Genomic DNA, 26119 nt, shown 5'->3' on the forward strand with positions numbered 1-26119 from the left:
ATCTTCCTTCTATGTTGCACTGCAAGTTGATAATATCTGCAATTCTAGGAACTCTGTGTGTCCAGTTAATGTAATTGCTTGAAAGTTTAAACAAGACAGTTCTAAAAATGCAAAGAAACTGCGTCTTGTTCTGTTTGTGTGATAAATAGAAGCAGAAAATGCTACAAAAACTCAGCAGGTCTGGCAGCATCTGTGGAGAGTGAAACCAATTTAACAGCTGGAATTTAATGCCCCGCCCGCCAGATGAGAGTTTGGTGGCGGGGGGCATTTAATCAGGCGGGAGGGTGGTGGGCGGGAACTCTGCCCCGTTTAGGCTTGGGGTGGGAAGGCTCGTGGACGGCCTCCCTTCCCGCTGCCAACTGACGGCCTTAAGTGGGCAATTAATGCCCATTAAAGGGCTTCATCCCATTGCTGCTGGTATTCACCCAGCAGTGGGCAGGGACTGGTCATGTGTGAAACCTGATAAACAAACTCTGCCGGAGTCGCTTGTGGGTTTCCAGGGGCAACCCTCGTTCAAAGGGACTCAGCGCCTGATCAAGAGACCCAGCGTTAGAATGGTGGGGGGGGGGGGGGGTGGAGGGGAGGGGGGGCGGCTCACTGAGAGCCGCACCCCCAGCCCTCGCTGCTGGCTCGCTTCCCTGGCAACCTCCACCCCGCGACGCCATCCACCCATCACTCACCTCAGTGATCCTGGGCCTCAGCGGGTGCATTACCAGCAGCAGCCACCGTTTCCCCCTGTGGCGCTGCCTGCCATGACGGCTGCTGGTCTTTGATTGGCCGGCAGCTCTCACAGGGGCGGGATTTCCATCCCCGGGGTCCTTGACCCCAGGGAAGGCCTGCTGCAGCCGAGTTACGAATCTGATTTGCACTTAATACGGGTGGGCCTGTCCAATAGGAGGCAATGTGGAACTCTTGCCAGCTGTCCGGCCGTTGGGCAAGCTCGTCACCTCTGGTAAGTATCACCCGACGTTTCAGGCCAGGGACCCTTCAACAGAACGAGGAAAAGTTACAAATGTAATAGGTTTTAAGGAAGAGAGAAGGGAAAGAGTGAGAAAAAGAGCAAAAGTGAAGATGTGTGATAGAGCGGAGAGCAGGAGCGATTAAATCAGAAAAGGTTTCTTTGGTGCAAAGCCAAAGGGAATGGTAATGGGACAAGAAAAGAAACAAAGGATGTGTCTAGAGGAGGCGTGAATGGCATGACCTGGAATAGCTGCCGTCCGATAGGAAATAAAAAATAAACAAGAGAGGGGGTAAAAAAAACAAACCAGCAAAGGAAAACAAAACAACACGCTGGAAGAAGTTCTGGCCTAAAATTATTGAACTCATTGTTGGGCCCAGAAGACTGTAAAGTGTCCAACCAAAAGATGAGGTTCTGTTCCTCCAGCTTGTTTTGAGCTTCGCTGGAACATTGCAGCTGGCCAAGGACCAGGAAGGTCAGAATGTGAGGAAGGTGGGGAATTAAAATAACAGGTGACTAGAAGCTCAGGGTCATGCTTACGAACTGAATAGAGGGGCAGAATCATCCCAGATATTCACTAACTTCAGTAATGGGCTGGGAAAATGACATTTGAGCCGTCGGCCTCAATGGCAGCTTTTCATATCACATCGTCCCAATCCGGTCTCATTAATTATGCATTCCCTGGAAACACGCCATTTCGATGGCAGGCGGGCTCTCATTCGCCCGCCACGCCATCACCTCACCGCTTCAACACACTGGGCACCATATTTTAAGTGAAGCAGCGTGCATATCTCTCAGTGCTTCTAGTCTCATCTGCTGCACAGAAGTCATGGCCCTGAGAGGCAAGAAGACTGCAGCCACCCGGATTTAGTGACGCATCCCTCGAGCATCTTTTGGGTGCTGTGGAGGCCCCGCCATGATGTCCTCTACCTCCTTCCTGGCTGCAGGGTGGGCAGCAACATCACCAATCGGACTTGGGAGGTGGTGGCGACAGTGGTCAGCGCCAACGCTCTGAAAAAGAGCACAGCCACCCAGTGCCGAAAAAGGATAAATGATCTCCTCCATTCCACCAGGGTAAGTCACTCTTCTCATCATTCTCAACTCACAGACCCATCACACACTCACAGGGACCACACTCACTGCCAGTTCAAGGGACATCACCATTGACTCTCTCACACACACCTTCATCAACCTAATCCCATCCATGGGACCACCTTTCTGACATACCTTTCTGGCCTGGCAAGCATCCTGCTTACCCTCTCTCCATCTCTATTCGTGAAGGACATGCTGGCACACTACAAGAGGGAGAGGTCACAGGCCAGTGGAGGAATGCCTGAAATCAAGACCGTAAGACATAGAAACAGAAGTAGGCCATTCGGCCCATCGAGTCTGCTCTGCCATTCAATGAGATCATGGCTGATCTGACAATCCTCAACTGCATTTTCCTGCCTTTTCCCCATAATCCTTGATTCCCTTACTGATTAAAAATCTGTTATCTCAGCCTTGAATATACTTAACAACCCAGCCTCTACAGCCCTCTGGTAAAGAATTCCACAGATTCACTCCCCTCTGAGAGAAGAAATTCCTCATCTCTGCCTTAAATGGGTGACCCCTCACTCTGAGATTATGTCCTCTGGTCCTAGGCTCTCCCACAAGAGGAAACAACCTCTCAGCATCTACCCTGTCAAGCACCCAAGAATCTTATATGTTTCAATAAGGTCGCCTGTCATTCTTCCGAACACCAATGAGTACAGGCCCAACCTACTCAACCTCTCCTCATAAGAAAATCCCTCCATAACCGGGATCAACTTAGTGAACCTTCTCTGGACTGCCTCCAATGCCAATATATCTTTCCTTAGATAAGGGGACCAAAACTGTTCACAGTATTCTAGGTGTGGTCTAGCTAGTACCTCGTATAGTTTTAGCAAGGCTTCCCTCTTTTTATACTCCATTCCCTTTGAAATAAAGGCTAACATTCCATTTGCCTCCCCTATTACCCGATGAACTTGTATGCTCGCTTTTTGGGATATATGTATGAGGACCCCCAAATCTCTCTGTGCTGCACTTTCTGCAGTCTTTCTCCATTTAAATAATATTTAGCTCCTCTATTCTTCCTGCCAAAGTGCGTAACCTCACATTTTCCCACATTATATTCCATCTGCCATGTTTTTGCCCACTCACTTAACCTGTCTATTTCCCTCTGTAGACTCTTTGTGTCATGCTCACCACTTACATCCTACCTATTTTGAGTCATCCACAAACTTGGTTATAGTACATTCACTTCCTTCATCTAAGTTATTCATATATATTGTAAATAATTGTGGCCCCAGCACTGATCCCTGTGGCACTCCACTATTTACAGGTTACCATCCTGAAAATGCCCCCCTTATCCCAAGGTTCTCACATACTTTGAAAACAGAGCCATCCAGCTGGCCGGCAAGGATCTAGACCATTCCTGTGCTGATGCTGAGGTCGGCAGTGCTCTACCAAGTGAGGATCCAGCAGTGCAACATCCATCAGACAACCATGCTGTGAGTGATGTGTCCTGTTCCGCAGTCTCTGCCATGCACTAATTATCTATCCTTACTTCTGCAGGCACATCTGGGAAACAGCTGACTTAGTCCATGATCCAGGGGCCTCAAATCAAGCCTCGAAGAAACTTCTGAAGAGGAATCTGAAGGCACCTTCATTGAAGACTTGTCAAAACGCTCACCCACACCCTCACTAGCACAGAGACATGCACCTTGATGGAACCTAGCTTTAGAGTAGCCTCGGGATCACAATCTGGTGAGCACGTTGCACTGTCTGATCCACAGCAGGTGGAGGCAGGGACTTCCCAGGTGTCCGGCATTCAGAGGACGGCTAGATGTCAGAAATTTGCTGAGACCGAGTCAGATGATGAACCGCTGGAGTCGATCATGTCACAGTTGCTGGAGCTGCAAAGGCAAGCTCGGGAAAATCAGGAAGGGATGTCTGCTGCAATCCTCAGATTACAAGGCGTGATGGAGGAGTCCATCTGGCTTCACTCTGAGGTGATAGCACCAGGATGCCAGCGCACTGAGGTCAACATTGGTAGAATGGCGGCCGCCATGGAGACCTTGGTCCAAGACATTGGTCCTGCACCGCTGTGTGGGCTGATCTCCAATGCTGACACTATAGTTGGCCTCCAACAGTGTGTATGCAAGAGGGATGCAGGGCAGCTCGATCTTTCTCCAGCTACTCTTTCTCCTCAAGGAATCATGCAATGGCCACCCATTGGACTGCAGGCTGTGCTCTCAGCTCAGGCACAGGTATTCTCCTAACCCGTGCTGCAAGGCTGCACTGTTAGCTTGAACCATGGGGGAGACTGGTCCAAACTGGGATGATGGCATTGCAAGGAGCTGTGAGCGCCTCCAGCAGTGACTGCTCCATGGCCAGCTCTAGCAAGGAGATTGAACAACATGCCCAGTCGTACAACTGTTCTGCTGTCCACTAAAACGCTCATTAGTTTGCAGTCTGTGCCTGAGCGGTGAGAAGCTCTGGAGCACTTGGTAGCACTTTCATGCCTCTGTGTTGCTTGAGTGGGCAGATAAGAGACCCAACTCCAAGCATGTCAATGTGGCTGCCTCTGAACTGTCTCAGCTGCAGAGGAATGGTCACTTTATATAATGTTTCCCTAACCCTTGGTCGCTTCCCTCCACAGCCCCCACCCCCCCACCGCCGCCCGCACCCCCTCCCCCCCATCCCCCCAACCCTGCACAGATTCGTGCACTACCATCAACTGCAGGGCAGCCCTTGCGCTCCCCACACCCCCCCTCCCAACTTGCCTCCACCACAGGCCAGCCCTCGACCCCCCCCCACCAACTCGCCTCAAACTTGAAATCCAACAGGTGCCCCTCGCGAGCGCTGTGCAACGTTACTAAGTGCTCACCTCTGAGTTTCCCTCGTGGTGTAGTCCGCCAAGTGCACGTCTTACAAATGCTGTTGTGAAACACGTCACGGGCAGATGATCCAACAATGGTGGGGGGGATGATTCCGGCGGGCTGGGCTTATAATGACGCACAGATGTAGCCGACGAGTGAAAGATGGTTTCACGACGCTGTGAAACCGATGTTTGGCCTTCTTGCCATGTTGTCCGCTCACACCGCCGAACATGCCCGCTGGCAGCAGGCTCCGAAAATTCCAGCCAAGGTGTTCCACAAAGCAGTCACGCAGTCTATGTTTGCTCTCCCCTGTGTTAAGGAGACCTTATCATGAACAGCAAATACAGTAAACTAAATTGAATGAAACACAAGTAAATTGCTGTTTCACCTGGAAGGACTGTCTGGGGCCTTGAACAGTGAGAAGGGAGGATGTAAAAGGGCAGGTGTTACATCTCTCTAGCTTGCAGGAAACATTGCCGTAGGAAAAAGAGTGACTGAGGAAGTGGACTGGGGTATCACAGAGGGAGCGGCCTCCTATTCTATTTAATTGTTATTAGATCACTATATAAAATCTGCTGATTATAAAAGTTCTTCCACGTTGAGATGCAGAGTTGAATGGGCAAATGCCTAGACATCAATTAGGAATCGAGGTCTCCTCTCCCCCTTCAGCATCATAAGTAACTGCTTTCCGATCAGGGGGAGAAACCATCTCCATTAAACTAATTTTTCTCTTCAAAATGAAATTATAGAAATGAATTGGTGCTAAAACCCGAAAGCTGGAGGCATGTTCTGTTTATTAAAAGGCAATTGTTTACAGCTTAACATTTCTAATTAAAAGGTAACATATAACGACTGCAGACAAATAATGGTTCCGGCATGGCGATTACAGGAAAGTTCACATTTGAAATGATTTTTTCCTCCTTTCCGGAAGGTGGTAAGTTATGTTCTGATACCGTGCCAGCAATGCCAATGACTGTCTGAGACTTCAGCTAAGGAGATATAGCACATTTGGAACCCTGAGACTGGGCATTCATCAATTTCTTTTCTTACCACAGAGGGATGGGCGGCCAAATCTGTTTCTGACCTCATCCAAAGTCCACAAATGTGCGCGTTCCAATTGGAGCCACTGTGGGAACCAGTCGCTATGGGAAGTCAATTTTCCTATTTCCCTGGCTTCTTGATCCTAAATACCCCATTGCTGTTCCGGCCAGTTACTAGTCCATGGTCTTCTTGATGGGGTACTGCATCTTATAGAACCATCTTCTTTATTGGTTCTTGAGGTGTGGGTGTCGCTGTCTGGGCCAGCATTTATTCCTCTTCACTAATTGCACTCAAGAAGGTGGTGGTGAGCTGTCTTCTTGAACTATTGCAGTCCATTGGTGTAGGTACATCCACAGTGCTGTTAGGAAGGGAGTTCCAGGAGTTTGACCCGACAGTGAAGGGATGTTGATACATTTGCAAATCAGGATGGTGTGTAGCTTGAAGAGGATCTTGCAAGAGATGGTGTTCCCATGCATCTGCTACCCTTGTCCTTCTAGGTGGTAGAGAATGCAGGCTTGGAAGGTCTGTCGTAGGAGCATTGGTGAGTTTCTGCAGTGCATCTTGATTATAGTACACACTGCTGCCACTATGTGCTGGTGATAGGGAATGAATGTTTAAGGTGCTGATCAAGCAGGCTGCTTTGTCCTGGATGATGTTTAGCTTCTTGAGTGTTGTGGGAGCTGCACTCATCCAGGCAAGTGGAGAGTATTCCATCACACTCCTGACTTTGTGCCTTGTAGATGGTGGACAGTTTTTGGAGAGTCAGAAGGTGAGTTACTTGAATCGCCTGAGAAATCCATCACTTCTATTTTCTACATGTTGGTTTTGACAGCTTCTTAACTTGAGACAATAGAGAAGCAATCTACCGTGTCAATTTTCAGAAGCCTTTTGGAGTTTGGAGGCAGATTCCGAATGTTCTGGCAGCTGCAGGACAGCATACATTGATTGGAGAATTAAATCACAAATAGTGGCTAGTGTTTCTTCAAGGAGAAAAACCACAAGTAAGAAAAGAAACTGAGTATTTGGAAGGACTGACTTAACATAGCTGTTCCCATAATTTATGGATATTTCAAATTATACACATACCTTTTGGATGAATATTGGATTCTGGAATGTAAATTACAGAGCATGTCAGACATGAACAGGCAGAGGCCACGAATACCCCATTTAGAATTCCAAATAGATGTCACATTCAGCTGCTGATTTTGCTGAATCCACTATCCTTGTGGAATACTAAGGAACCCAAATTTGACAAATCTACCTTGACTTTAAGTCGGCTGATACTCTCCTCAGACCTCGATCTGAGATCTGCCCTGACTCTGACTCTGAATCACTGAATAGTGACAGATGTTCCAATGAGAGGGATTCAATTACAAGATAATTCAGTTCACAAAAGACATGTTCGACAAAAAAGATGAAAGGAAAGTCATTCAGTGGAAGTACAATTTGGAGAGCAGTGGACTATGTTGGAGGTTGAAGATTTATGCCCTGGTCTATACAATCCTGAATTTGGGGCCCTAACAAAGAATATCACATCCCCCAGGGAATGTGGGTGGATGGGGACAATTGGATTGGTGTGCCTTCACTGGTTTATAATAACGTGCCTTCCATTAGCCAATCATTGAGGGCATTGTCAAGACTTGGAACCACCCGTTTGATAGCAGAGAGTATAGAACATGACAAGGCCTCAAATCATATGCCCTTCACTATGAGGACCAAATATACAAACATATTGAGAAAAAGAACAAGCAGATATCGTATTGTGGCATTTAGCCTTCAGCTCAATCTTTGCATTTCTTAACTCACTGACATGATAGGGTTGTCCATCTAAACTAAAGGATCTGTTGCAACGGCTGATGTACATTTTGAACCCAAGTCAATACTTTGTTGCTGAAAAGCTTGTAAATGCCCTGCCACACAGATGTTTAAAGCAGAATTGTCTTTACCAGTACAAGTTACAGCCCATGTGGTTTTTCACTTCATGTGAATCACATGGAGAAACAGGGGAACCTAATGAAACGCCTCAGGTTACTGTTCACCAGTCAAAGCTAAGCAGCTCTCTGAACGACATGTTATTAATCAGAGTAAACTGATCACTGTCAAGGAATTATCTAAGGTAAGTGAAGCTCAGCTGTCAGCTCGGTATGAACAGTTTCTCAATCCAAGGTCAAGATTGTGGTAACTAATAGATTTTAAACTTTTCTGTGTGACAGCCCCCAGCCCCCAGCCCCCAGCCCAGGAATTGCTGGAGTAATGCCACTCTTGGCAAACACTGTGAATTGGGTTATTTGCCTGACCCTTCAGATCACAGAATCACAAGAATTCGTGTTTTTATTTTGCTGGAAGTGCAAGTTACTACTGGCACAGCAAAGTCAATGAGGCACCTGAGAACACGTGAACATTGGGTCCAATGATCTATCCTAGGAAACTAAGGAATGAGGCTGACGGAATGCCAGAGATGGAAAAATGGGATGGATTAGAGTCAAGTTAGACTAAAAAAAATAGAGGGAAATACAAAGAGCACATGAAAGGGAGAAAGTAAAATAGTCAGGAAGCCAAAGTAAGAACATTTAACAATTTTAAATTTAAAGTCCTTGAGGAAGAACTCACCACCTGCAGGAGTGAGACTCCACAGTTTCATTGTTCTCTTTCTGGGCCTCCAAGGCACACCTGGACCATAAATCATGCCATTAGCAGGGTGTTTATGACATGAATTATCAGCTCTAACTGGCACTGCTGAGATTAATTCTTATTTACAGCATTAAGCTTTTCTGTGTGGAGACTCCAGACACAGAAATTGCTGGAATGGCAATGCATCTCGTGGCAGGTGCCATAGATGGGATTATTTTTCTTACCCTGTCAGATCGTTTTATCTTTTGACGCTAAATGGGGAGGTTTATGGTGAGCTCCTGTTTTTTTTTTTGCAAGACATTTTGGGGAGCAATAGGGTTACCAACCCTCCAGGATTGGCCTGGGGACTCCAGGAATTGAAGAACATTGCTGTGTGCAAGCCTGGAAGAAAAATCATCACAGCACTAAAAAAAAAGTCTGTTTTTCTTGTCATTCCCTTTGAACATCAGATAGGAAAATATTAAAAATGGGGGGAAAAAGGCTGTTTGGCTGACAGTCAAGCATCATCCAATTGGGTAACGAGTCTTTTTGCTTTCACAAGGTTGGATGCGTTGGCCGACTAATGGCTGGAGCGTGGGGGAAAGTCACGTGATGAAACCTCCAGGAATACATTTAATCACAGTTGGCAACCCTACAGAGCAACACAAATTGTCCAGCGAATTGAGGCCACTTGCAACAAAGCTAAGCCTCTTTTACAGAAAGTTAACTCACAGAGTTCCTCGGAATATAGTAATCACTCAGAAATTTCAGGGAAAATGAGCTCACGGCATCCACCAACATTAGCACGTTTGAAAAAGTAATAATTTGTGGTTAGGAAGAGACACAGCGTGAGTGTCTGCAGACTGTCCTTCTCAAGCTCCTCTAAGTGCCTCTTATCTGCTCCCCGACAGTCACACACTCCCTTTCAGGAACCTGTGCTTTCCTCTGGGATGTGACTGTGTTCTGAATAAAGAAATATCTAGAAGGTCCAGTGCTCTCCATTATGTTTCTCGGAACAATGAGCTGGAGTGACTGAAGGCGGGGACATTTCTATCGAAAGTGGGAATCTGGACAGCCTCATTGTCCACAAACTCCCACATGTTGCGTTCCCAACACATAGCCTGACCTGCCCATCTCTAGACATTTGTATTTACTTGCTTATTGATCGCCTGAATTAAAACTAGGTAAACTACATTTGTTAAAAAATATCCTTGCTGTTTATTCACCCGATGTACTCAAGCTCAGAGCTCTTCCTCCGTGTTCACCTTGTCGTTATTTTTTCAGACTTTTCAGCCTTTTATTAATTAAGTTTTCCACTAGTTACTATTTGATCTGAATATTTATATATTATTTATTTATCGTTAAATTGAAAAAGAGTACATAAACTAAATTAAATACCTCAATGCTGTCAAGCAAGCCTTTATCACAGGATGTCTCAGCTCTCCCCTCCCATTCCTATGGCCATGGTTCTAATTGCCATGGATTATTCTCCATGGCCTGAAGTTCACGCTTGGCGTGTGCGCCAAGTCGGCGGGCTGGGAAGCAGACATGAAAATCGCTTCCGCCTGCGATTGACCCCCCCCCCCACCGAATGCAAGTTCACGCCGGCTGGCCAATTAACGGTCAGCCAACGTGTAATGCCAGCTGAGAAAATCCCAGCGCTGCTGAGGGAGGGGCGGGGGGGTGGGGGGGGGGGGGGGGGGGGGGGGCGGGGGGGGGGGCACGGGAAGAGGGTGGGCGCCAACAAAAGTGAGGGTGCGGGTGCGCCCTTCTAGCGAGCTCGCTGAAGGCAGACGGCTGCTGCGGAGCTGCCTCGGGGAGCTGCAGACCTGGACAGATAAAATGACAAGAATAAAAAGCAAACCGTGTCTAAGCAACGCGTTCAAGCACCTGACAGCAGAACTCAAAAAACATCAGTCCCCAGATATCTTTTTTTATTATATTTCACCCCGGACATTTCATCCTGCCCTGGATCGAGGTTTCATTAAAAATGCCCGCCTGTCTGTTTTGCCTGTGTAACGAGAGCGACGTCGAACGGGGCAACATAAAATCGGGGACAATAGGGTCTTTAATGGCTTTAATTGGCCCTTTAATTGTCGATGGGCACAGCTGCAACTCCCATGTGTGCCCACCAACCTCCATATTGTTTGTGTGCACGATGATGATGTCAGGGTGCACGCCTGTCATCACTTCGCACAATTTCACGTGCATTCAGATGGGGCGCGCACACGCCTGATCAACGTAAAATTCTGGCCCATGTTCCAGCACACGTGATTTAGGGCCCAGTGCATCGGGAGAGGCAACAACATTGACCCATGTCCAAGTTTATTGCTGCTTTCACATCCACTGTGAAAGCATTAAGAAGAAGGAATTATTTGTGTTTAATCCTGTTAGCTAGTATAACTGAAGAAACGTCTTGCCGCAGTTGAAAAAGAATGACTTGCATTTATGCAGAACCTTTCACAACTCCAACATGTCCCATAGTACTTTCTCCTCATGGAGCATGCTGATTATCTAAGGGTTGCTAATCAGGTATAGCTAATCAGGTCAGTAATTAAGAAGGCAAATGGAATGTTGGCCTTTACTGAAAGGTGATGAAGTATAAAAGTACCTAGAGTACAATGTGCAGTTTGGTCACCTTACATAAGGAGGTTCACACTTGCATTAGAGCCAGTCCAGGGTCCACTAAGCTGATTCCTGGGATGAAGGGGTTGTCTCATGAGGAAAGGTTGGGCTTATACATTTGGAGTTTAGGAAAAAGAGAGGTGATTTTATTGAAACGTATAAGATCCTGAGGGGGTAGATGCTGTGAGGATGTTTCCCCTTGTTGGAGAATCTGGAACTGGGGGCACAGTTTCAAACTAAGGCATCCGCCATTTAAAATGGAGATGAAGATGTGTTTCTTCTCTCAGAGGTTTGTTAGTGTTTGGAATTCTCTCCCCCAGTGAACAGTGGAGACTGGGTCATTGAATATATTCAAGGTTGGGTTAGACAGATTTTTGATTGATAAGGAAGCTAAGAGTTATGAAGGACAGGCAGGAAAGTGGAGTTAAGGCCACAGTCAGATCAGCCATGATCTTATTGACTGGTGGAGCAAGCTCGATGGGCTGAATGGCCTACTCCTATTATCACGACTCACTGGGGATAGTGCGCTGTAATATCAAACCCCACTGTTCCCCGAGCCACGATAAATGTGAAAAGTTTGACTAAACCACCAGATTGCCCCAATTCTACCTAACTGTTTAACTTAGGTGAACAGAATAGGAGCACCAGGTTTGTAAACTTAATAAGTAAATAGCTGTTTATTGAACAAGTTATCTAACTAGTGGAAAAAGAAAGAAATATGAACTGCTAACTTCTAACTCCATAACTTAATCTCTACCCCTTCTTAAACCCCATACACAAACACACACACACACACACACATAAGATACACAAAACATGGATTTTAAGGTTCAGGTAAAACATTTCAATCGCACGCATCCAGAGTACAGGATTAGATGGGTTGATTTTGACTGATGTCTTCCAAGTTCCTTGCAGTTTGTTGTCGCTGACACGAGGTGGTCTCCCAGCACTTTCAGACTGTGGTTCACAGGTTGAAAAATCTTGCTTTTCAATGTCTCTACTGGTGATTTTTCCCCTTTTCCTCTTGAGAGGGGCTTTCAGAGAAAGCAGGTTACAGAGATGTGAGGGATAGCCAGCTAGCTATTATGGTAGAATTGATGGAATCTTAAAACACAGGAGAGAGAGGTTTCAGGTCTTACCTCTTTGCAGGTTAGGAGCTGTTCTGCCTGCACTGTTGCCACACAAAACCCTGGTCACCTGGTCAGGACCCAATTAAAATGCAGTCGCCAGGCAGTTCCCCCTAGTCCAGAACTCCTTTCCAGCACCATCCTGTTCTCTTGTGGTACCTACGTTCCAAGATAGCAACATTGTAGATATTCTTCATCGTGCTCCAGTGAACATGTCTTTCAGCTGCAGCCATGGTAGATTTTTAAAGCCACAGTCCAAAAAAAATAAAAAAAATAAGTTCTTTACACTCTTCCCATTTTTTATGTTCTTATATAATCATGGTTGATGCTACTATGGGGCAAGGCAAGGAAGCAGGCCCTAAGAACTACCTCAGCTGGTACAGGGTTTGAACCCTGCCATTACCATTATTTAGCCATCTGAGAAACCTACCCCCTCAAAGCACTTTACAGCTAATTAAGTGCTTTTGAAGTGTGGTAGGAGATGCAGCAAGCCCCCACAAACAGAAATATGATAATGACAAGATCTGTTTTGCTGATATTGATTGAGGGTTGCATATTGGCTGGGGCACCAGTGCAAGCTCCCCCTTCCCTTATTCAATATAGTGTCATGGGATCTTAACATCCACAGAAAGAGCAGACAGGCCTTGGTTTAACCCTCAGCCTATGACACCGCCTCCAACACTCCCTCAATACTGCACGGGACTATCAATCTAGATTTTTTGTGCTCAAGTCTCTAGAATGCAACTCGAGCCCATAATCTCCTGGCCAAGAGGCAAGAGTTTTACCAACCGAGCCACAGGCTGACACTGTTCAACCTAAAAAACTTACAGACGAGTTCCATCAATCTCTCGCGCCCAGTGATGTACAGATGAGAGATTCAGGCATACTGTGCTGAGCTAAGTATTGCGAGGTCTCATTGCGTAGCACATTTCATTCTATTTTTATTGTCACAAGTAATTACTCACAAACTTTCAGAGGCCTGAAAAGATATGAATGAAGTTGGGGCATTGGTGTGGTGGTGGGGTAATCATTAGTTTTGAAGGGAAGCATGTTGTTTGAAAGTGAAAACAGAGGAAGCTGCAAACACTTAGTGGGTCAGCAGCATCTGTGGGAAATCAGAGGTCAGTGAGTTGACCCAGCAGGTTTTAAGACACTTCTTCTTTGTTTTCAGATTTCTAGCATCTATGCTATTTTGGTTTTTGCAGATACTTTTGAACCTGGGGGATCTGCAATGAAGGTCTCTGAAGGTGATGGCTGGGGGGAGGAAAAGTGGCTCTATGAACAGAATCAGTGATCTAGATAATGGAATTGACTTTGAAAAAGACAAGTGATAGATCAGAAAATTATAATTGTAGCCTGGGGATTAGAAGAGTGGCAGAGAGGGATGGTGGCCTAGGTAAAAGGAGAGCTTAAAGAATTAAAGCAGTGGCCTTGAGGAATGAGGGCAAATTAGGGAGCTGAAGTGGCAGCCTGGTGAATAAAGGAGTGACACATAACAATAATAATAGCCGTATCTGAAAGGCAAAGGACTTTAGCATGCAAAGGCCCGCAGACAGGCAGAAACACAGGCATCAGTTAGTTAGGCCTGTGCAAAATATAAGCGTTGTGCTCAATGTTAATAAGCCTGTGACAAATTTGGTATCTAACAGATCTTTATCACATAGGAAATATCAAAACACATGTTGCATCAGGAGCAACTCAGTAAGTCACAGCTAAAGAACAGAGAGTTCTTTCTTGAGTACGAAAGACCCAAGATTTATTAACACCACAGGCATGGATAAGTCTTAGGTATACAAATTAAAACATGCCTGGCATGCTCTTTCATGCGTGAGACATGTTTTACTTCATTTCGTAAAGTGTGACGTGTTCGTTATTTAGTTGGACAACTATAGATATAGAGCTTGGTAGTACAGAACTCAGGTATTGCTAATTAAAGAGACATGCTTTCAAAGCTTTTCATCTTGCCCTCAAACAGGACAGGTGCAAGAAAGACAAATTTCAAAGGGAACAACAATTCACACCGCATGAGAAAAGGGGTGCTGATTGGTTGGCAAGTCAGCTCTGATTGGTTGAGACATTGCCATGGCAAATGCACCAGGGAGCTATTATCCTCTATGCTTTTGTTTATTCAGGGTGGGTGTTGGGGGGGTTGGTGGTGTCCAGAGGTCGGGGGGGTGGTTGGGGGTGCCTGGAGGTCTGGTGGGGAGGGGGGGTGTGGTTGGGGGTGTCCAGAGGTTGGGGAAGTTGGAGGGGGTGAGGGGGGGTCTGGAGGTCAGGGGTGTGGGGGCGTCCAGAGGTCAGGGGGGTGGTGGGGTCAGGGGGCAAGAATGGTGTGAAGGGGGTGAGGTGGGGTTGTTGGAGGTTTGGGGGATGGGGGAAGTCCCGTAGGTTCAGTCTGGGTCTTTACAATAGTTACCCAGAAGTTAGAAGAGGTTTTCATTCTTCTAACTTTATCTGGGTAACTACTGATATAACTCCAGCAGAACCATCCAAAGTTTGTGATTTAATTCACATTTTTGGATGGTTCCCTACGCAGCGCAATTGTCCAGAGAGAGTTAGCACTTTTGGGCAATTGCCTTGCAAACCCTTGCCTTGGAAGTTGCCAGAGGGGTTCCCCAGTTCATCTTTGGTGTACCCCCCAAAATCCGATGCTGAGAAGCGTGAAAGTTATGGGCCATTATGTTCCAAGTTTTGTAAGCACCAAGTTGGTTGAGTTCAATCAGTACTCTCCCTATAGCGAACAGTTGAAGGGACATCCTATTAAACATGATCCACCAGTCATTGGGATGTACAGCCTACAAACCAGGCATCACATTAGTATTGAAATTCACTTGTCACCTTATTCATTTGTGTGGTAGGCAGAATATCTTTTTTGATTTGACTGCAGCATCTTGTTAGTGGATTCTTGTAAATAGGGCCTGAGACATTTGCTCATCATGCAAGCTTGATGCCGAAATACTGTGCATCAAAGCTATCCTGCAGGATAAAACTACCCCAATCAGATCATTATTTGTCACGTATCATCCATACTCACAGATGGGCCCAAAGCCCACATTCTCGGACCTGAAAAGTGCCTGGTCTACCTCAAATTACCCTGGAGGGTAAAGTATCTTAAAAGTTTGAGCAACAGGTGAAGCTAGCTGTTTCATACTGCTACTATGCAGTGGCAACATGAGTGGTGTTTTCCACTAACACGGATATGTCCAGGCATTGCACATTTTTTGAATAAACAAAACCATAGAGCACAATCGGCCCCTGGTGCATTCACCATGACAATGTCTTGCCCAATCAGAACTGAATTACCAACCAATCAGCACCCCTTTTCTCATGCAGTACAAATTGTTATTCCTTTTGAAATTTGGTATTGTTGTGTCTGTCCTGATGAGTGTAAGATGAAAAGCTTTGATAGCATGTCTCTTTTTTCAACAGTGCTGTCATGAAGAGATTAATGTCTATAATGTTATTGGAAATTATTTTTTAAAAATAGAGTTTAGTGGTGTCTGTGTGTATGTGTGTGTGTGTGTGTGTGTGTGTGTGTATCTTAAATGGATTAAAGCCAGCTGGTCTAGAGGCTTTGATGTATAGAAAGAAATAGGTTTGAAATGGTAATTAGATAAACATGGGGAAGTTTAGAAACATAGGTGTCAAGGGGGCATTTTGCATTTTTAAATGAAGCATTCAAAAGAATGGGTGAAACTTTGCATCTAGCTAGAAGATGACCAGTAATGTGTTTATTTTTTTCCGATAATAAAAGTGGTGGAATCACAGCATGTTATTGTTGGAAGAGGTAAAATTAAAACCTAGTAATAAAATGGAAAATTTACATTCAAAGAGAAAGATATGTATAAAGGAGAAAAGAGATTGTGTGTATGGTAGAGGCCTTTTAAGACCCATCAAATATGAGAAGCCTCCAGCCTGTAAACCTCAAGTCTGTCTGCAAGGACCCAGAGCTGAAAGAAACTCATTTTACGACTGTCCAGGGTGTGCTCTGCTAGGTGCCTCTTTAAATCTATGAGTTTTACTGTTGCCTTAATGGGGGTATAACTGAGAGTCACATTAATTAGGGGATTTTTGTAGTTACTATAGTAGTAATTTTGTAGACATATGTATGTGCTTACAATTTTTCTTATATTAATAAATGTTTAATTTAGTTTTATTTAAAAAAACCTCTTGAAACTCGGTGGTCTTATTACTACTGAATACAAAGCCTGCATCTCGAAACATACACATTGTAATATTTGGTTATGACAGTTGTTTCAGATTTTCCTCTGGGATTTCAGCAACTCAGCCTTTATCATCGGCTGTGTGATAATAAGGAAAGTGCAGATTGCCCCCTTGACACCTATGTTTCTAAACTTCCCCATGTTTATCTAATTACCATTTCAAATCTACCTCTTTCTATACAGTCTAGTTGTCTTTAATCCAATTAAGACACACATATACACACACATAGACACAGACACCACTAAACTCTATTTAAAAAAAAATAATTTCCAGTAACATTATAGACATTAATCTCTTCATGACAATACTCAAGATCTCGAGCTCTGGATATTCCTTAACTGCTTTCTGCAACCATACACTGTTGCCAGTCCATTAAATATAATGATTATAGGGAGGTTGGGTGGGGGATAAGGGGGAGTGGGGATAAGAGGGGGGTGGAGAAAGCAGCTGCTTACAAAAATAAGCAAGTGCTGTAGTGAGTGGGGGCAGGAGAATTCCAAATTGAAGGGAAAGGCAAAACCAATAGGAATGGAATTTTCACTTTACCGCTGTACGGCTAAGGGACCAGGGGTGAAATGTATGTGTTCCAGGATTTCTGTTAAAGATAATGGATAATCCCACTCTTCTTTGACAGTGACATTAATCAGCAAGGAATTCAGTTTTTAAACCTCAGACTGTGAGCAGGTCTGTGGAAATGCCAAGTCTTCCTGGGTTATCACTTCTCAGTTTTCAACTCCTGCAAAGTGACACTAAGACAAATGTCAAATGTATTTCAATATTTGCCAGAGCTTTATTACAGTTGAAGTAATTGTCTGCCTCTAAATTAAACACTTAATGCACAGCCTTAATTGAATAAATGCTACACTCTGCTCAGAGTTTCCTGTGTATATAAAATGATAAGCCTGTTCTTTGAATGTATTTAGAATTTTGCCACACAAAATCTCTTCAGCTATCTTTTCCCCATGTTCCATTTACTCTCCTATCTATTGTTAATACTTTAATTTTTTTAAATCTAACCTCTGCCGAATATAACTATTCTAAACACTGATCACTAAAACAGATTATCGTCATCACATCGCTGTTTGTGGGAGCTTGCTGTGCACAAATGGCCTGCTTTGTTTCTTACAGTGACTACACTTCAAAAGTACTTAGTTGGCTGTAAAGCTTTGGGATTCCCGGGCAGTATTTAAATGCAAGTTATTTCTGTGTTTCTTACCTTGTCTCCTCTTCTTCCTGGCTCCCATTGTCCGTTTTGATTGTATAAGCAACTTACAAATAAATTAGAGTTGGTTTACCTGAATAGCAACTCCAAAGGTTGCTTCTTCTGACAAACGAAAATGAAAGAAATGGAAGATTGGCATCGTCACATTATGAGTGCTTGCAAAAATAGTCTTTGACAGTAAAAACCATACCAAAATAGAATAGGGTATTGATGAACCATAACCTTATCAATGGGATTGGAGTGCACGCAGAGAAGGGAGAGCTTGACTGTGGTCCATTAGGGTTACTTTGTTTAAATGAGAATATTACGACATGCAGCTATAAAGAAAAATGACAAAAGTTTTAGTGTGAGACAGATGGCATGTTGAGAAAGCACCAGCATAGATGCAGAAGACAAGATATCTTTCTGTAAGGGGGCATAAACCCCAATATATTTTTCTAATCTGACAATCAGTGGTTCCAATGATTTCAGTTGCCAAAGCCAACATTTTGTCTTGTGCTAATTTTATAAATAGATTCAGGGATGAATTGGCCAGTGGAATTAAAAGCAATGGCTACTCTTAACTTCCATGTTTCTGGCACAAATCAGGCTTCTGTTTATGTTGTTGCTGACCTTGGTGAGCTTGCCATATTATATCCCATGTAAGCCAGCTGACAGCTGCTTTAGTTCCTGTGGTAAATCACTCCGATTATGTTTGCAAAATATGGAGCCAATAACAAATGTGTCACATTTTCATAGCATATCTGGTTTCTCTAGTAATACAGCACAGACGTGTTGAAAAATGTGCACCCTCACAGCCAGTCAAATCCTCTATTCAACCTCTCATGAGGGTATTGACCCAACCTTTGGAGGTATGACTCTACATGTCTCACCAGCCCCGCAATACTTCGCTCAAGTGTTTCGTAGAATGGAGTATGTCAGACTAAGTTTTATAAAGATAAAAACAAAAAAACTGCGGATGCTGGAAATCCAAAACAAAAACAGAATTACCTGGAAAAACTCAGCAGGTCTGGCTCCGCTGATGCTGCCAGACCTGCTGAGTTTTTCCAGGTAATTCTGTTTTTGTTTAAGTTTTATAAAGGGTTAACTGTAATAGTCTCTGTTGCCTTAGAAGGGAGTGACATACTCTCATGTGCCTTAAGGCTCTGGAACAGGCTAAAATGGCTGTACCTTCATCGATCCACAGAGTAACTAAAATGTCTTCCACACAGTTGCCCATTGCATACAGCAGTGTACTGACCTGCTCACAGTCTGGCTTCACTGCGAGACCCAATGCCATGCAGAATTGAGCAAATCTCTTGTACCATTTTGGCCACGCTTCAGCCTGATTTAGGCCTGCAACTTTTTCAAAACTCTCCGGTAGAGGTAGTGATTTTTCTAGCACCATCTTTTTACCCGTTGCCACCATATATTATTGTGTTGTTGGGTAGTCCAAGCTTTTCTCAACTTTCATAAGCCCATTTGGAAGATTCTGTTTTAAAAGGTTACCCTTTGGAATAACAGTAGTACCAGAGACCTTTCAAAGAGCAATGTCAAATCTTTTAGAGGCCTTACACGAAATTGTTTGCCACATGGATGATGTGTTGGTACATGGGTCCACTCAAGTTGAGCATGACATGAGAGTGGGAGCAGTGCTGAGAAGACTACATGAGACAGGATTGACACTCAAAGGGAAGTATGAGTTTTCACAACCAACAATCAGGTTTCTTGGTCACATAGTGAGTGCATCAGGAATAAAGGTTGATCCACTGAAGACCAGAGTCATCAAAGAATTTCCAACTCCAAGGAACATCATGGAGTTACAAAGATTCATGGGAATGGTGGTCAAGTGACAAAATTTCTAAAAGAAACTTAACAGACTCGATGAGCCACAACAACAGTTTTATGCCAAGGCAATGAATGCTGTAGGGAAGGAGCGCGTCAGAAATCATTCGACAAAATCAGGGAGAGATTGATGTCATCAGAGACATTAGCACATTACGATCTGGAGTTACCTACTATTCCTGCAGTGGACGCATCCTCTACAGGACTGGGCGGAGTACTTTTTCAGGTACAAGGAGATGGAAAGCACAGACCTGTCTATTACACATTACAGTCGCTAACAGATACAGAGAAAGGATACACAGTAATTGAAAAGGAAGCATTAACAGCCACGTGGGAATGTGAGAAATTTAATGATATGATGATAGAATAGTGATCCCAAAAGCATTGAGACTTGAGATCTTCCAACACCTACATCAAAGTTATTTAGGTATTGCCAAGTGTAGAGCCAGAGCATGGTGATGGGTTTGATGGCCAGGTGTCACAAAGTCATTGGAAGAAATGATGTCCAGATGTACCACATGTATAATTCACAAACAGGGATTGAAAGAACTATCTACTAGTTCAAATTCTGTTCAACAGCATCCAGAGGACCAAGAGCAGGACGGGAAGACCTTATTCTTTACAAATGAGAGAGGAACAAGGTAAGGTAGGCTAATAAAGACACCACAATGTTTATTAGTGTAAGAGGTGAGAATTTCAGAAGAAACAGAGGAAGGAGAGAGAAAAGAGCGAACAAGAGAACATAGAGAAAGAAAGAAAAAGTTTACCAAAGAGACCAAAAAGAGGCTACATTTCTTACCAAACTTCAAAACACTGAAATGTTCAGAATGACTATGAGACTGAAGCAGTAGGTTTTCAGAAACATCAGAGAAAATTGAAGTCTGAACAAAGACTTGGGGGAAGGTGTAATAGAGCGGAATATGTTAGACTAAGGGCGGAATCGTCCCAGATTTGCACGAAGTGCGTTAGCGGGCAGGTAAAACAAGGTTTCACCCACCAGCCGCAATGGCGGCTTTCCACACTGTATCATTCCAAACCCACCTTATTAATTATGCATGCCCGGGAAACACGCCATTTCCACGGTAAGGGGCCTCTCATTTGTCTGCCACACCATCACCTCGCTGCTTCATCACGCTGGGTGCCATATTTAAAGACGAGCTGCACACACACCTCTCAGTGCTGCCAGCCCATGGCTGCTGTAAAGGAGACATGGCCCTAAAACGCAAAAAACACTGCAGCCCCCAGGTTCAATGACGCATCCCTTGAGCGTCTTTTGGACGCTGTGGAGGCTCATCATGATGTCCTGTACCTACCGCTCTGGCCGCAGGATGGACAGCAACCTCATAAATCTGGCTTGGGAGTGGCAGCGGTGGTCACTGCCAACGCCCTGCAAAAGAGGACAGCCACCCAGTGCCCCAAAAGAATGAATGATCTCCTCCATTCTGCCAGGGTAAGTCACTCTTCTCATCACTCTCAACTCACACACTCACAAACCCATCACACATCCACAGGGCCCTCACTTACTGCTGGTTCAAGGGGCATCACCATTCACACTCTCACACTCACTGTCATTGTCCTCATCCCATCCATGGGACCACTCACTACCCGCACAGCCAGGCATATTTGTCATCTGTCCTGGCAGGGTCCTGCTTACACTCTCTCCATCCCTGTTTATACAGGACAAGCTGGCACACAACAAAAGGGAGGGGTCGCATGACTGATGGAGGAAAGTCTGAAATCAAGGCCCTCATGGACTTTGAAAACAGAGTCATCCAGCTGGCCGGCGAGGATCTGGACCATCCCTGTGCTGACAGTGAGGGAGGCAGTGCTGTACCAACTGAAGATTCAGCAGTGCAATATCCATCAGACAACCATGCTGTGAGTGATGTGCCCTGTTTCACAGGCCACTGCCCTGCACTCATTATCTCCTCTTGCTTTCACAGGCACATCTGGGAAAGAGCTAATGGAGTCCATAACCTTGGGCCTCCAATCAAGCCCCGAAGAAACCTCTGAAGAGGAATCTGAAGGCACCTTCACAGCACTCACCCACACTCTCCACCAGCACAGAGACCAACACCTCGGTGGGACCTAGCTTTAGAGTAGCCTCGGGATCACAATCTGGTGAGCACATCGCACTGTCTGATCCACAGCAGGTGATGGCAGGGTCTTCCCAGGTGTCTGACACTCGGAGGACTGCTGGAGGCCAGAAATCTGCTGCGTCCGAGTCACGTGATAAGCTTCTGGACTCGGTCAAGTCACAGTTGCTGGAGCTGCAAAGGCAAGCTCGGGAACATCAGGAAAGGATGTCCGCTGCACTCAGATTGCAGGGCACGATGGTGGAGTCCATCCACGTTCAGGCTGAGGTGATAGTGTTGGCATGTCAATGCTCCGTGGTCAACACTGGTAGGATGGCAGCCGCCATGGAGATCTTGGTCCTGGACATCAGTCCTGCGCTACTGCGCAGGCTCAACTCCATCACTGGCATGATAGTTGGCCTCCGACAGTATGTACACGAGAGGGGTGCCGGGCAGCTCGATCTCACTCCAGCTACTCCTTCTCCACAAGAAGTCAGCCAGGGGCCCTTGGGCACCCATAGGGAGGAAGACCAGCAGGTTCACACCACAGGACCATTCACTCAGGTGACTCCAGTAGTTCCCAGCCCATCCGAATCCCTTCTTCCAGTGACCCCAGCAGCTCCATCTCCACAGCTTGAGGAGGGTGCCACTGCCACACAGCAGGGCCCTGAAGGCAGGCCGGGACCCTCCAGGTCTCAGCCCCCCAGAAGACGCCATCAAGGTCATCACAGACAGGCCTTGGCAGTTAGCAGGCTGTCTCTACCTCCGCAGCGAATGTGCGAGTAGCACCAAGACACAGCAACAGGTGTAGGAGGGTTAAGAAGATGTAAAACAAAAACAGAATTACCTGGAAAAACTCAGCAGGTCTGGCAGCATTGGCGGAGAAGAAAAGAGTTGACGTTTCGAGTCCTCATGACCCTTCGACAGAACTGAAGATGTAGTTGCACATCCCGGGCACGGTGTCAATCACTTGTACATAATGTTCAATATCGTCAACAAACTCCCAAGAATGTCTCCCTGCCTATGGCTCCTTGTTCTTGTCACTCAGATGTGAAACCTTCCTGCACAAGATAAGGGCAGGTGTCTCAGTCCCGGGCCTCTTCCCTGTGCTTTGTGCAGCCTTCAGATCGAAATGATGATCCGGCCTCACACTCACTGGACACATTCCTGATTCCTGCACCTCAATGGTGCTTGTCATTGCTGCCAGAATGTTGTGGACAGGTGTCACCGAGTTCCATCATTCTCTCTGTGTGCTCTCAGCACCTTTAAGGTGGGGCTGGCCCCCATCTCATCAGCATCTGTGACCAGTGACTCTGTGCTCCTGAAGGGCTCAGGTGCTAAAGGTGGACAAAGGATCAGATACTTTTAAAGTTTCTTGGTTGTATCTCTATGATATGCCCCTGATCACAGAACGCAAGCATTCTGCCCTCGGCCAGACAGGAGTTAGACATTCTCAGAGGCTATGTGCAGGTCTATGGAGTGTCCTCACTGCATGTCAGCATCATCCTCCTGCACTTGAGCAACTAATGGGGCCTCCACTGCGTCTTCATGACAGGAGCATTATCAGAGGGTACGCGCACTGCCATAAGCTGGACTGGAGTCAAACGTTCACAGATGCAACGTGAGGATCTTATGGTGTCTCCTCACTGCATGCCATCATCATCCCCCACATATCTAGTAGCTATCAGGGCCTCCCCAGGGCAGCTGCCTTACTTGGCCAGTGCAAGAGCCTCATCATTGTCATCGTCGTCTTCGAGGCCCTCCTCACCCTCATCATCGTTGACATCCTCCTCATCAGAGGAGACCTCCAGCTCCTCCATCTCCTCCTCAGCCAGGTCCTCTCCTCTTTCCAGCGCCAGGTTGTAAAGGGCGCAGCAGGTGACGACAATGCGTGACACCCTCTGTGGACTATATTGCAGGGCTCCAGCAAACTGGTTCAGCACCAGAACCTCATTTTCAGTATCCCGATGGTTTGCTCCACCAAGTGCGAGTTGCAGCATCAGCCTCATTATACATTCGCTCTGCTGCAGTCTGAGGCTGTCACATGGGTGCCATCAGCAACATCCCTTGCAGGTAGCCCTTGTCCCCGAGGAGCCGTCCCTGCAGCCTCTGTGGACCCTGGAAGACGTCAGGAATCTGTGACCGACTGAGAATGTAAGAGTCATGCACACTCCTTGGAAACCATGCGTAGACCTGCAGGATGCATTTGTGGTGGTCGCACACCAGCTGCACATTCAGTGAATGGAAGCCCTTGTGGTTGACATAGTTGACTTGTGTAATGGAGACCTGAGTGTCACATGAGTGTAGTTGATGGCACCCTGTACCTGTCAGAAACCTGAGATCTGGGCAAATCCAATCACTCTTGTATCATGGATCTCCTGGTCCTGGGCAAAATGGACAAAGTTGTGTGTCCTCGTGAAGATGGCATCCGTGACCTCATGAATGCATTTGTGGGTGGAGGCTTGTGAGATCCCAGAGATGCCACCTGTGGAGCCCTGAAAGGAGCCACTGGCATAGAAATTGAAAGCCACTGTCACTGTCATGGCCACTAGCCGAGGGTGACCTCCATGTCCACATGGCGCCAAATCCTGCAGCAGGTGGCAGATGTGACCAACCAGCTCCCTAGACATGTGCAGTCTTCGGCGATACGGGTTCTCGGTCCTCTGCAAGAATAAAAGGCGACATCTATGGATCCTGGGTCTAGCTAGGCTCGCTGTGGCTCTTCAGGGGCATGTGTGGAAGCCCCAGCCGCCCCTGCTTCCTGAGGTTTCTGCTCCTCCCTCTGCCTACCCAAGCACCTTAATCGCTCTCTTATCCATTGTCTTCACTCTCTGTTCACCACGAGGCATACAGCTAGTTCACCAGGCTTCCTGATCCTGATGTACTCCCCTGCAGAATGAAAGAGAGAGATGCATGGATTAGCATGGACGTACTAAGAACCTGCCTTGGTTAAGTCTGAAGGCCCCTTAATGCATCCCAGAGAGTGCTGGCTACCACTCTGATGGCCAAAGATTAATGCGCTGCATGGCTGCCCAAAACCACACCCACCTCCGTCCCACTCCACCGGACGAATGGTGGCAGCTTTGCCCATTGGACTGCAGGCTGTGCTCTCAGCTCAGGTGCAGGTATTCTCCTAACCCGCACTGCTAGGTTAGCTTGAATCATGGGGGAAACTGGTCCAAACCAGGATGATAATGAAGCAAGGGTCTGTGAGCACCTCCACCAGTGACTGCTCCATGGCCATCTTTAGCAAGGGGATTGTACAACGTGCCCAATCATCCAACTGTTCTGCTGTCCACGAAACCACTCATTAGTTTGCAGTCTGTGCCCGAGGGGTGAAAAGCTCCGGAGCACTTTCATGGTGGTACTTTCATACTTCTGCATTGCTTGAGAGGGCAGATAAACTAGAGACCCGGCTCCAATCATAAAAATGTGGCTGCACCCCTCACCCACACCCTCACCCCGCACATGCTTGTACACTACTTTCAATCGCAGGTTCCCCCCAACCCCCAAATTCGCCTCAACTGCAAGATGCCTTTGCACCCCCCACCCAACGTGCCTCAACCTTGAAGTCCAACAGACGTCCCTCGCGAGTGCTCTGCAACATTACTGTGCACTCACCTCCAAGTTCTCCTCAAAGTGTAGCCTGCCAAGTGCATGCTTTTGATATATGATATGCTGTTGTGAAACAACTCGGTGTGTGGATGGACAATCCAGCGTGGGGTGATGAGATTGGCGGGCTAGCCTTATAATGATAAGCTGATGTATTACAAAGATGTTCCTGACGTCCAATGATGAGATACACAGCCCGCCATCGAGTATCAATGTGGGCTGAGCAGACGATTGCAAACTGGTTTCACGACGTCCTGAAACTGATTTTTGGCCTTCTCATTTTAGATTTTTGATCTACACATGCTGCTGAGCATGCCCAATGCCAGCGCGCACAGACAATTCTGCCTGTAGTCTCATAAAGGGTTAACTGTAATCGTCTCTGATGTTTTGAAGGGAATGACATATACTAATGTGAGCTGAGACTCTGGGGCAGACTAACGTGAAATTAAAAGGAAAGGAAGCATTGGTCAGACGCTTGTAAGAAAGTGTTCTCCATAATTGGTAAACATGTTAAAACGAAGGTTAGACTATTTATAGCTAGCAGTCTGCGGGAATCATTGAAACTACTTCAACCCAACAGCACAACAACCTTCTTTGTGTTTCTTCACAGACACATTTTTTCCCCTTTGGGGAATAGTGGGGAAGTGGTGAACAGCTTCATGAGCTGATTATCAGCCCTTTGAAACGCATTATGGATGCTCCTTCCATGGCCAAGGAGTCCTGGCAGGGACCTGGACCCTAAGCTTCTGGCCCAGTGATAGGGATGCTGTCACTGTGCCACGATATGTCTCAACACATTAATATAAAGTGGTGATTTTCCATGTGTGAGCATTGACAGAGTGGGCCTGATATTTCTAGAGAGTTGGGGAGGGTGATGGGGGGTAGAGGGTGATGGGGGG

This window comes from Carcharodon carcharias, chromosome 19 (genome assembly GCF_017639515.1).
Source record: "Carcharodon carcharias isolate sCarCar2 chromosome 19, sCarCar2.pri, whole genome shotgun sequence".
NCBI classification, from domain to species: Eukaryota; Metazoa; Chordata; class Chondrichthyes; order Lamniformes; family Lamnidae; genus Carcharodon; species Carcharodon carcharias.